The sequence below is a fragment of the Odocoileus virginianus genome, chromosome 18 (genome assembly GCF_023699985.2).
Source record: "Odocoileus virginianus isolate 20LAN1187 ecotype Illinois chromosome 18, Ovbor_1.2, whole genome shotgun sequence".
Taxonomy (NCBI): Eukaryota; Metazoa; Chordata; class Mammalia; order Artiodactyla; family Cervidae; genus Odocoileus; species Odocoileus virginianus.
In genome coordinates, this window is record NC_069691.1 from 12,926,624 (window position 1) to 12,939,958 (window position 13,335).

Consider the following 13,335-nt stretch of genomic DNA (forward strand, 5'->3'; position numbering starts at 1 on the left):
ATAGTGCTAAGGAGAAAGTTCAAAGTCTCTGTGGAAAAACAAAATGATCATATCTATTTTTATCAGGTCCATGTTATAAACTGTGATATTCCAGCTGCATAGCAAAGAACTCACTACCTGCTCACACACACACACACACACGCACACACACACACACAAAGACAATGTTCCTGAGATGTTTGAGCACAGGGAAAGAGATAATTGCCTATGGGCAGGAACATCTGATCTCGTAAAGCATTTTGTAAGGAGATACTAGAGGATCTTGAAAGGTATTTTAAGGCCATGTTAATTTATGAGATATATTCTTGGACTTTATTTTTATATCAATCATTCATTAATAAAATCACTGCTTTCAGTGTGGAGTCATAGCTTTTAACCAATCTTATCTTATTCGTTATTTGGATAAAGAAGATAATCTGAGGAAATGTCAGAAAGCAACACAAGAAAAGGAAAACTAGTTTGAGTCCTCAGTTATATTCCTCTGCCTTTTAATATGCATTAACAAATTTCCTACAAATTATCTTAATATATTTATTTTTGTTCTATGTGAATTATTTACTTCCTCAATGTTGGGATCTTTTTTTTTTTTCATTTATTTTTATTAGTTGGAGGCTAATTACTTTACAATATTGTAGTGGTTTTTGCCATAATTTGACATGAATCAGCCATTAATTTACATGTGTTCCCCATCCCGATCCCCCCTCCCGCCTCCCTCCCATCCCATCCCTCTGGGTCTTCCCAGTGCACCAGCCCCGAGCACTTGTCTCACGCATCCAACCTGGGCTGGTGATCTGTTTCACCCTTGATAGTATACTTGTTTCAATGCTATTCTCTCAGAACATCCCACCCTCGTCTTCTCCCACAGAGTCCAAAATTCTGTTCTGTACATCTGTGTCTCTTTTTCTATTTTGCATATAGGGTTATCATTACCATCTTTTTAAATTCCATATATATGTGTTAGTATACTGTATTGCTCTTTATCTTTCTGGTTTACTTCACTCTGTATAATGGGCTCCAGTTTCATCCATCTCATTAGAATGGATTCAAATGAATTCTTTTTAATGGCTGAGTAATATTCCATAGTGTATATGTACCATAGCTTCCTTATCCACTCGTCTGCTGATGGGCATCTAGGTTGCTTCCATGTCCTGGCTATTATAAAGAGTGCTGCGGTGAACACTGGGGTGCACATGTCTCTTTCAGATCTGGTTTCCTCGGTGTGTATGCCCAGGAGTGGGATTGCTAGGTCATATGGCAGTTCTATTTCCAGTTTTTTAAGGAATCTCCACACTGTTCTCCATAGTGGCTGTACTAGTTTGCATTCCCACCAACAGTGTAAGAGGGTTCCCTTTTCTCCACACCCTCTTCAGCATTTATTGCTTGTAGACTTTCGGATAGCAGCCATCCTGACTGGCGTGTAATGGTACTTCATTGTGGTTTTGATTTGCATTTCTCTGATAATGAGTGATGTTGAGCATCTTTTCATGTGTTTGTTAGCCATCTGTATGTCTTCTTTGCAGAAATGTCTGTTTAGATCTTTGGCCCATTTTTTGATTGGGTCATTTATTTTTCTGGAATTGAGCTTCAGGAGTTGCTTGTATATTTTTGAGATTAATCCTTTGTCTGTTGCTTTGTTTGCTATTATTTTCTCCCAATCTGAAGGCTGTCTTTTCACCTTGCATATAGTTTCCTTTGTTGTGCAAAAGTTTTTCCCTTAAAGTCAGGAACAAGACAAGGGTTCCCACTCTCACCACTACTATTCAACATAGTTTTGGAAGTGTTGGCCACAGCAATCAGAGCAGAAAAAGAAATAAAAGGAATCCAGATAAGAAAAGAAGAAGTAAAACTCTGTTTGCAGATGACATGATCCTCTACATAGAAAACCCTAAAGACTCTATCTGAAAATTACTAGAGCCAATCAGTGAATACAGTAATGTTGCAGGATATAAAATTAACACACAGAAATCCCTTGCATTCCTATACACTAACAATGAGAAAATAGAAAGAAAAATTAAAGAAACAATACCATTCACCATTGCAACAAAAAGAATAAAATATTTAGGAGCATATATACCTAAAGAAACAAAAAACCTATATATAGAAAACTATTAAAAAACACTGATGAAAGAAATCAAAGAGGACACAAATAGAGAAATACACCGTGTTCATGGATTGGAAGAGTCAATATTGTGAAAATGACTATACTACCCAAAGCAATCTATAGATTCAATGCAATCTATAGTATTTTTCACAGAATTAGAACAAATAACTTCACAATTTGTATGGAAATACAAAAAAACCCCGAATAGCCAAAGCAATCTTGAGAAAGAAGAATGGAACTGAAGGAATCAACCTGCCTGACTTCAGGCTCTACTACAAAGCCACAGTCATCAAGACAGTATGGTACTGGCACAAAGACAGAAATATAGATCAATGGAACAGAATAGAAAGCCCAGAGATAAATCCATGAACCTATGGACACCTTATCTTTGACAAAGGAAGCAAGGATATACAATGGAAAAAAGACAACCTCTTTAACAAGTGGTGCTGAGAAAACTGGTCAACCACTTGTAAAAGAATGAAACTAGAACACTTTCTAACACCATACACAAAAATAAACTCAAAATGGATTAAAGATCTAAATGTAAGACCAGGAACTATAAACTCCTAGAGAACATAGGCAAAACACTCTCCGACATAAATCACAGCAGGATCCTCTATGACCCACCTCCCAGAATATTGGAAATAAAAGCAAAAATAAACCAAAGGGGATTTTTTTTTTTTTTTAAATCTGACGATTTAGGACTTCCCTGGTGGTGCAGTGGTGAGGAATCCACTTGCCAATGCAGGAGAAATGGGTTTGAGCCCTGGTCCGGGAAGATCCCACATGCTGAGGAGAAACTAAGCCCCATGTGATACGACTATTGAGCCTGTGTTCCAGTGCTCAGGCGCAACAACTGCCGGACTGGCTCGCTCTGCGGCCAGTTCTCTGCAACAAGTGAAGCCACTGCAGTGAGAAGCCCGCACACCACAACTGGAGAGTGGCCCCGCTGCTATAACTAGAGAAAAGCCCACACAGTGATGAAAACCCTGTGCAGCCAAAACTAAATAAAAATTTTAAAATGCTTATTTACCATATTTATTATGTTACAAAAAAATGCTGCATAAAATGTAACATAATCATAGGAATAATACCTCATCATATTCACAGTTCTATCCACAGCCAAGGAGAGGAGATAACACAGATTTTTTAAATCTTTTAAAAAGAAAGAGATAGAAGTTTCTGCACTGCAATGAGGACCCAGAGCCACCAAAAAAAAAAAAAAAAAAGAAAGAAAGAAAACCTGGCCCTACCTTAATATCTCTAAAGACATGAGAAGTATTATTTCCTAAGAAACAATGGGATTCCCCCATTTGTAAAACTATTTTACTTAACACAATATGCATTCTGTTGTTACTCAGACTACATTAATTCTAATATCAAAATACTGCTAGAATTCTCAATGTCTTTGTGACTTTCTAAACTGTAATTGATCACTTTGTGACAAACATTTTCAGAAATTTTAGAATGACTAAAAACTCATGTGAATCCTCAAGACCTAAAGAAAACAACATTGGATTGCATTGAAATGGCAAACTCTTCAAATTATTTATTACAGATAACCCACCATCGCAGACACATGAGATTAATAATTACTGACATGCATTGTACATTTTCAAAATCCATACTGTGTGTTATATGTCTACTTATACACTGGTTCATATGGTCTATTATAGAAAATAATTTTTTCCTAAATTTGCAAATTATTTTAAGAATAAAATTGACTTTCAGTAAAATTTTATCCATTCACAACTATATATTGAATGTTTTACTATAACCAGATACTATTTTCATTAGTCAGCTTTATTGTGGTATAATTTTGCTGAAATGAATTCATTAAAAGGAACCAATAGTGTTATAGTTCAATGAGTTTTAACAAATACATATACTTGTGTAATCTATACCATGATCATGATATGATATAGATACTTCATCACTCTTAAATGTTCCTTACCCGCATTTCTTCATCTAGGCAGCCATTGATTTTTCTACTATACATTAGTCTTGCCTATTTTAGAATTTTATATAAGTAGAATTATTCAGTAGGTACTATTTTATATCTGGATTTTTTATTTTTATTCAGCATAATGTTTTTGAGAATCACTTATATTTGTGTATTTCAGTAGTGCATTCCTTCCTGTTGCTGAGTATCCATATAGTAGGAATACTATATGAATAGGCCAGAATTTGCTTCTCTAGTTACCTGTCGTTAGACTATTTTGCCTGTTTCCAGTTTTAGGCTATTATGAACCAAGTGTTACGAATATTTATGACTATATCTTTATGTGGACATATGTTTTTATTTCTCTTGAGTAAATACATACAAATAGAATTGCTGAGTCATATGACAAACTTGTGTTTAACTTCCAAAAGCTCCAAAAATGCAGTAGTGGTGAAAAAAAATAGTCAAGATTTCTCTCATAAGACTTACATGCAGACTTAATTGGATTTACATAAAAGATCATGCTGTTTTGATGCTTTAAAATTGAATTGATATACGTTATATTAATTTTCTAGTGCTTTATAACAAGTTACCACAAGTTCAATTGATTAAAACTACATACTATAATATTCAGTTTCTATGAGTCACGAGTCTAGGTACAACTTAGCTTGGTCATCTGTTCAGGATCCCATAAAGTTGTAGTTAAGATGTTGGTCAGGCTGTGGTTCTTTCTAGAGCTTGGAGTCCCCCTCCAAGCTCTTGTGGCTATTGGCAGAAATTAGTTCCTTGTGGTGACAGAACTGAAGTCCCCATCCCTTTTGCTGGCTGTTCGGCTGCTCACAGTTCATTGCCACATGGCCCCCTCACAGACCTCTCACAATACAGAGCTCACTTTCTGGAAGCCGGTATGAGAGCCTCTCTGACTTCAGGGAGACTTGATCCTTCTTTTAAAGGGATCACCTGATTAAGCCAGACCCAACTAAGATAATCTCTTTGCTTAACTCAAAGTCAACTAATTAAGGACCTTAATTATACCTGAAAAATTCCTTTTGCCAAAAAAAATGTAACATAATCATGGGAATAATACCTCATCATATTCACAGTCCCATCCACACTCAAGGATAGGAGACTATAGAAGGCATGTACACTAAGGATCAGGTATGTCAGGGGTCATACTGGAAGATATTAATTTATAAATCACGAGGCAACTGATTAAAGTTAAGATGTCCTGGTTTTGATGTTGTTTTGTAAGGTTGTTGAGGCATTAATTAGTTTATACTTTTAAAGTTATGTATGCTAAATTAATTTTAAGTTCAAGTAAAAAACAGTGCATAATTTCCAAACCTGTAGAGAACTACAGTAATTATTTCTTTAAAAGAAAAAAGGATAAGGGAAAGAGCAAACAAAACAGAGAAATCAGGACATATACAGAATGAAATTATTATAATAAATTCAAATGTATTAGTAATGATAATCCATGCATATAGACTGAAATGGTTATAATCATTCCCATTGTATATGAAGCGGAGCAAAACTTGTGTGACTTTTGTATTACTGGTGGCATTGTTAAATGTGGTGCACTTTGGTAGAAGGAAATTTGGCAATTTGACTACCACTCTGGTAGTTTTTTAATGGAAAAATCATATGTAGAGAAAGTCATGGATGCAATGCATTATTTAAAGTCCTAGAAAGGAGGAGAGGGCAGAAGTGAAGCAAGAGGGAAAAGAGGAGAAAATTTTCAAAAAGAGAGGAAGAAAGGCAAATAGTTAAATTATCAGAAATACAAAGGAAGGTTAGCGTAAATTGTGTCATTTGCTAGATAACTGCAAGCATTTGATACCTAAGAGACTAAGTAACACTATGGCAAAAATTATCATCAAATAACAGAAACTTTTCATGAACACTCTGATTATAACAATATATATAATATATATGCTGAGGAAAAAATATTTGAAACTATGTAAGTGATTATTTGGAGTCATGTAAATATGAGTGACTTTAATCCTTTCAAACTCTACAATGTAATTTAAATTTAAAGAAAGGATTTCTTATCTCAAATGCACCTCAGAAACTTTCTGAAGATATATATCATAAATTAGATGGTCTCCGTGTTTTTAGATTTGCTGAGGTATACATTTCACAAGTGGCCGTCTAGAAATATCACAACTATATTTCAGGCTAACTTATAAACCTTTGATCCCACTCTGCATTTTCTTTGGTTCCTATCATGGAGAAGCTAAAGTATACAAAAATCTTCTGCTGTTTCTACCAAATCTTTGGGAATAAACTCTTAATATTGCATCATCTATTGTTATGATCTTGGGCAGAATATTTCACTTCTCTCTCTCTTTCTCTGTGTGCGTGTTTGTGTGTTTAATTAATATGGGTAAAGAGTTGGCCAATGGGTTTCCCTGGGGGCTCAGCGGCAAAGAATCTGCCTGCAATGCAGGAGTCAATTCCCCTGGAGTAGGGCATGGCAACACACTCCAGTATTCTTGCTTGGAAAATCCCATGGACAGAGGAGACTGGTGGGCTACAGTCCACAGGGTCACAGAGTCAGAAGCAATTTTAGCACACACATTGGCTATAAGACTTTTGATCTCTTGGCTTTGTGGAGTGAAAATCACTCAGTCGTGTCCGACTCTTTGCGACCTCATGGACTATACAGTCCATGGAATTCTCCAGGCCAGAATACTGGAGTGGGTGGCCTTTCCCTTCTCCAGGGGATCTTCCCAACCCAGGGATTGAACCCAGGTCTCCTGCATCGCAGGTTTTACCAACTGAGCTATCAGGGAAGGCCTTCTCTTGGCTTTAATTATAGACAATTAATAATCTCTTAATTCCACCTCACTTACTCCTTTCATTTTAGAATAGAGGCAAGCAGAATGACAGCCAGTATTAATGCTGAATTATTACTAAACAATAACATTTTATTTCAGCCCTAATCTATAAGGCTGGCAGAAAAATACTAAGGATATTAGGGCTGAAGGACACTTTACAAATTGGATAGCCTACCCTTCTCTCAAGGAAACTAAGCTTCAGTGCACAGTTTTTACTTAGAAAGTTAACAATAAAACCAAGAGTAAAATCAAAATTCTGGACCTTCTGTCCGGTAAATATAATAATATTTACAAAGGGATTAGTCGAGTGGCTAGCTCATAACCATGGTAATAATGGTTTTTTCTACTTTACCAAACCCAATAGATATTCTGCTATGTATTCAGACAGAAAATAGTAAATGTTTTCAATAGCTTTCTAAAGAAAAACATTAGAAGAAAAACATTTCAAGGATGAGAATAATATCACTATTTATTTGCAAATAATTTCATGTTTTCCAAATAGTTAATTAAAAAGGCATTTGTTGAGTTCTTACCATGTATAACCCTCTCTTGCAATCTAAGATGACGACTGAAAATCCAAATTTCATCTTCAGAAAGATGATAATAGAATAAAACATTTTTTTGCATATTTACCACATGAAAAGGTTCTGTGCCAAAGAGTTTGTGTGCATATATATCATTCAATTCTCACAGTATTGCTACAAGTTATGTACCATTAGCATTGCTTTTTTTCCAAGTGAGAAGATAGAGATTTGGGGCATTTGTGCTACCTCATAGCTAATTAGTGGAAAAGATGGGATTCAAAAACATTTATGTGTAGAATATTAATATGTGTATTAATATTAACATTTACTATACATAACAATGCCTTTCTGAATTTAATTAGCCCTGAGTCACCATTTTAAGATGAAGACCTGGCATGGATATCTTCTTTCCTCATCTTAAACCTGTGCACAAATTGTAAAAATACTTGTTTGAGACAGTTGCATGTGAGAATTATATTGAAAAAGAACAAATTGCACTCATCTCACACATTAGTAAGGTAATGCTCAAAATTCTCCAAGCCAGGCTTCAGCAATACATGAACCATGAACTTCCAGATGTTCAAGCTGGTTTTAGAAAAGGCAGAGGAACCAGAGATCAAATTGCTTACATCCGTGGGATTATGAAAAAATAAAGAGAGTTCCAGAAAAACATCTACTTCTGCTTTATTGACTATGCCAAAGCCTTTGACTGTGTGGATCATCACAAACTGTGGAAATTTCTTAAGGAGATGGGAATACCAGATCACTTGACCTGCCTCTTGAGAAATCTGTATGCAGGTCAGGAAGCAACAGTTAGAACTGGACATGGAACAACGGACTGGTTCCAAATAGGAAAAGGAGTACTTTAAAGCTGTATATTGTCACCCTGCTTATTTAACTTATATGCAGAGTACATCATGAGAAACGCTGGGCTGGAAGAAGCACAAGCTGGAATCAAGATTGCTGGGAGAAATAGCAATAACCTCAGATATGCAGATGACACTACCCTTATGACAGAAAGTGAAGAAGAACTAAAGAGCCTCTTAAAAGTTGAAGAGAAGGGTGAAAAAGTTGCTTAAAGCTCAACATTCAGAAAACTAAGATCATGGCATCCGGTCCCATCACTTCCTGGCAAATAGACGGGGAAACAGTGGAAACACTGGCAGACTTAATTTTGAGGGGCTCCAAAATCACTGCAGATGGTGACTGCAGCCATGAAATTAAAAGATGCTTGCTCCTTGGAAGGAAAATTATGACCAACCTAGACGGCATATTAAAAAGCAGAGACATTACTTTACCAACAAAGGTCTGTCTAGTCAAGACTATGGTTTCTCCAGTATTCATGTATGGATGGAGAATTGGACTATAAAGAAAGCTGAGCACTGAAGAATTGATGCTTTTGAACTGTGGTGTTGGAGAAGACTCTTGAGAGTCCCTTGCACTGCAAGGAGATCCAACCAGTCCATCCTAAGGGAGATCAGTCCTGAGTGTTCCTTGGAAGGACTGATGTTGAAGCTGAAACTCCAATACTTTGGCCACCTGATGCAAAGAACTGACTCACTGGAAAAGACCCTGATACTGAGAAAGATCGAAGGCAGGAGGAGAAGGGGACGACAGAGGATGAGGTGGTTGGATGGCATCACCGACTCAATGGACATGAGTTTGAGTTGGTGATGGACAGGGAGGCCTGGCGTGCTGCAGTCCACTGGGTCACAAAGAATCGGATACGACTGAGCGATTGAACTGAACTGAATAGGTAGAAGGAAATAAATAACACTGAAGAGAGAACAACAGGAATTAAAAAGATGCAGGAAGGAGAAAAAAGAGCAAGATAATAAGTGAAAGTTTTTCGAAAAGAATCTGATTTTGTTTTGCTTTGTACTTTAGGGCACTACAAACTAATGCCAGTAGGTGGTGTTAGAGTACATCTATTCCAACATTCATAAAGGCTGGCGGGGTCCCTTTCCTCCCACACACAGAAACAAAACGGAAAAACCCACAATCAGACACTGGGAGTTGAGACTTGATTATTAGTTAGTGAAGCCAGCTTTAAATTATGTTTTCAGCCATATAATGGAAAGAGAGCTCGTTTGTTATGTGGTGCTGTTGTGAGGAAGTGCTGGAAAGCTAAAAAAATACATCACAATCCTTTATTCAGCGCCTCTCCTCTGCAGTTTTCTTTCCGTTTTCAGAGATGTTTTCTGTGCCACTTCATAAGTACAGAGTCGCTGGATCTTTGGAGATTCCCAGTTCCTCACAGTAAACGCAATGTAAAAGGACATTTACAGTTGCTCGCTTCCCTGACCTGTTCCTCACACTGAAATAAAGAGAACAATAAAATGTACATATAATATGAACTTAGGTAAGAACACATTAACATGTCATATTTCTCAATCAGTTATCACAGTTATACATTCTCAGGAAACTACAGACCTGACAGAGCTAACAGCTATTTCATTCCTCACCCAAGTCAGCCTCCTACAAACATGTTCACTGAGCCCTGATGCTCCAAGATAGACTTTCCAGTATGTTGACAAATGGTCACTCATCATTTTTAATACAACAACCAGTTCAGTTCAGTAGCTCAGTGCTCAGCTTTCTTTATAGTCCAATTCTCACATCCATATATGACTACTGGAGAAACCATAGTTTTGACTAGACAGACCTTTGTTGGTAAAGTAATGTCTCTGCTTTTTAATGTGACATCTAGTTTGTCATAATTTTCCTTCCAGGGAGCAAGCATCTTTTAATTTCATGGCTGCAGTCATCATCTGCAGTGATTTTGGAGTGCCCCCCCCCCCCAAATTAAGTCTGCCAGTGTTTCCACTGTTTCCCCATCTATTTGCCATGAATTGATGGGACCGGATGACATGAACTTAGTTTTCTGAATGTTGAGCTTTAAGCAACTTTTTCACCCTTCTCTTTCATTTCATCAAGAGGCTCTTTAGTTCTTCTTCACTTTCTGTCATAAGGGTAGTGTGCATATCTGAGATTATTGATAGTTCTCCCAGCAATCTTGATTCCAGCTTGTGCTTCATCCAGCCCAGTATTTCTCATGATGTACTTAGCATATACATTAAATAAGCAGGGTGACAATATACAGCCTTGACGTACTCCTTTTCCTATTTGGAACCAGTCTGTTGTTCCATGTCCAGTTCTAACTGTTGCTTCCTGACCTGCATACAGGTTTCTCAAGAGGCAGGTCAAGTGATCTGGTATTCCCATCTCCTTAAGAATTTTCCACAGTTTGTGATGATCCACACAAAGGCTTTGGCATAGTCAATAAAGCAAAAATAGATGCTTTTTCTGGAACTCTTGCTTTTTCGATGATCCAGCAGATGTAAGCAATTTTATCTCTGGTTCTTCTGCCTTTTCTAAAATCTGCTTGAATATCTGGAAATTCATGGTTCATGTATTGCTGAAGCCTGGCTTGGAGAATTTTGAGCATTACTTTACTTGCAGTGTGAGATGAGTGCAATTGTGTGGTAGTTTGAGCATTCTTTGGCATTGCCTTTCTTTGGGATTGGAATGAAAACTGACCTTTTCCAGTCCTGGGGCCACCGCTGGCATATTGAGTGCAGTACTTTGACATCAGCATCTTTCAGGATTTGAAATAGCTCAACTGGAATTCCATCACCTCCACTAGCTTTGTTCGTAATGATGCTTCCCTAAGGCCCACTTGACTTCACATTCCAGGATGTCTGGCTCTAGATGAGTAATCACACCATCGTGATTATCTGGGTTGTGAAGATCTTTTTTGTACAGTTCTTCTGTGTATTCTTACCACCTCTTCTTAATATCTTCTGCTTCTGCTAGGTCCCTCCCATTTCTGTCCTTTTGAGCCCATCTTTGCATGAAATGTTCCCTTGGCATCTCTAATTTTCTTGAAGAGATTTCTGCTGCTGCTCCTGCTGCTGCGTTGCTTCAGTCGTGTCCAACTCTGTGCAACCCCATAGACGGCAGCCCACCAGGCTCCTCCATCCCTGGGATTCTTTAGGCAAGAATACTGGAGTGGGTTGCCATTTTCTTCTCCAGAAGAGATCTCTAGTCTTTTCCATTCTATTGTTTCTTTCCCATTCTAATATTTTCCTCTATTTATTTGCAGTGATCACTGAGGAAAGCTTTCTTATCTCTCCTTGCTATTCTTTGGAACTCTGCATTCAAATGGATTTATCTTTCCTTTTCATTTAATTATGAATGAATGTTTGACAAGCCATTTATAAAAAGTAAATATAATCTCCATTGGTCTCTTACTAAACTCTTGCGGGCTAAGTTGCTTCAGTCCTGTCTGACTCTTTGTGACCTGATTGACTGTAGCCCACCAGGCTGCTGTGTCCACAGGATTCTCCAGGCAAGAGTAATGGAGTGGGTCGCCATGCCCTCCTCCAGGGGAATCTTCCCAACCCAGAGATCGAACCTGCATCTCCTGCATTGCAGGCAGAGGTTCTTTACCTACTGAACCACATGAGAAGCCCTACTAAAGTCAACATTCATTTGTTATTCCTGGCAAAATCTTCTCACTTCAGTCTCACCTGCCCATGGGCATTATTCCACTTCTTTGATGTCCTGAAGGGTATAGCTAGTGTAAAAAGGGGTTAGGTAGATTGCAAGAGAATACAATGCATTTGCATATGCAAAATGACATGACTTTTAAATAAATGGGTGGTGACATTTGTAATTTAAGTTTCCTTCCTTCTTTTGGCTTCAAATTTGAGGCATAAAGAAAATGATGATTGTAATCAGATTATAAAGACTAGGTCACTGGTGGAGGTTTAGGGCATTCCTTTGGTCACCCAAGAACTGAATGGCATGATTAGTGACAGTCCTTACCTTCTTTTACAGGTATTTCAGGTCATGAGGGGAGGGGACTCCCACAAAGTGTGAGGCAGTATAAGTGATTGAGATGTTAGTTTGTGCTTTGTTCTTGACGCACTCTATCCCATTTCCATCCACTTTGAGACGGTGGTCAGTCCCTTCATGCTCTCTTATCTCATAGGAGGTTTTTCTGTACAACACAAAGAATAATTGTCTTCCCAATACTTGAAGGGATTATGCCCAGAGAACGAAAGGGAGAAAAGTACCTCCTGGAAAAGATGGGGGGAAGGGAGGTGTCCTCCTGAAGTTGAGGATACCAAGGGAGAGCCTAAAGTTCCCAGTTAAAGCCTGCAGCTGGCTTCCTCACAGCATCCCAGGAGGTGAGAAAAGTTTTTGGTTGGGTGGGAATGGATGGCTTCATGGTATATCTAGGAGACTAAAGTTCAGGCAAAATTTGCTGGGCTTCCAGATAGAACAGAGAAACCCAAGACTCTTAAGATTTCGGTAACCTATACGAGCTAAGACAAGGCATCTAGAGGTAACCAAATGGGTACAAAGACCAAAGGACTTCTGCCTCCGAAACATATGCTTCATGTTTCATCAGATAGATATGAATGAGAGAGCACCTAAGAAGATTCAAATTGAATTATCATGAGGTTGGAGCCCAGAGAAAGGTCTAAGGTTATTCTTAAATGCTCCTTCTGAGATTTTGGACTAAGACCACATTTAAAATTTAGTTCAAGCTTATGTTCTCATTCTGAGATTTTTTTTTTCCCTAGGAATTATCATATTAACTAACTGTCCATCTCAGCCAAGGAAAATAGTGTTGGTTTCAAAGAAAATAAAAAATGTGAGGAGAGAAGAGGAAATTCTATGAGAACAATTCTTTTTATTTTATTGTAATGTTCAAATAATAAAATAAAATAAAAACTCCAGTAAGTATTATTTCATATTATTTCATAACAAATCAGTTCTTGTGAAATGGGGATCAGAAGGATGGAATCTGTAGATTTTAATAACCTTGTTACCTGTATGTGTGTACTGCAACAAAACAATCGTGTTTGGGTTTTCATAATGTGAATCAAGAGACACCTTCATGGCTGAGTTACCCAC

The 13,335-nt window shown here is 37.6% G+C and overlaps 1 protein-coding gene across 1 annotated transcript in view; it reads right to left on the minus strand.

Moving 5' to 3' along the window:
* ANXA1 (annexin A1) overlaps positions 1–13,335 on the minus strand; it is a 295,662-nt gene that overhangs the window by 90,498 nt on the left and 191,829 nt on the right. The window lies entirely within an intron of this gene.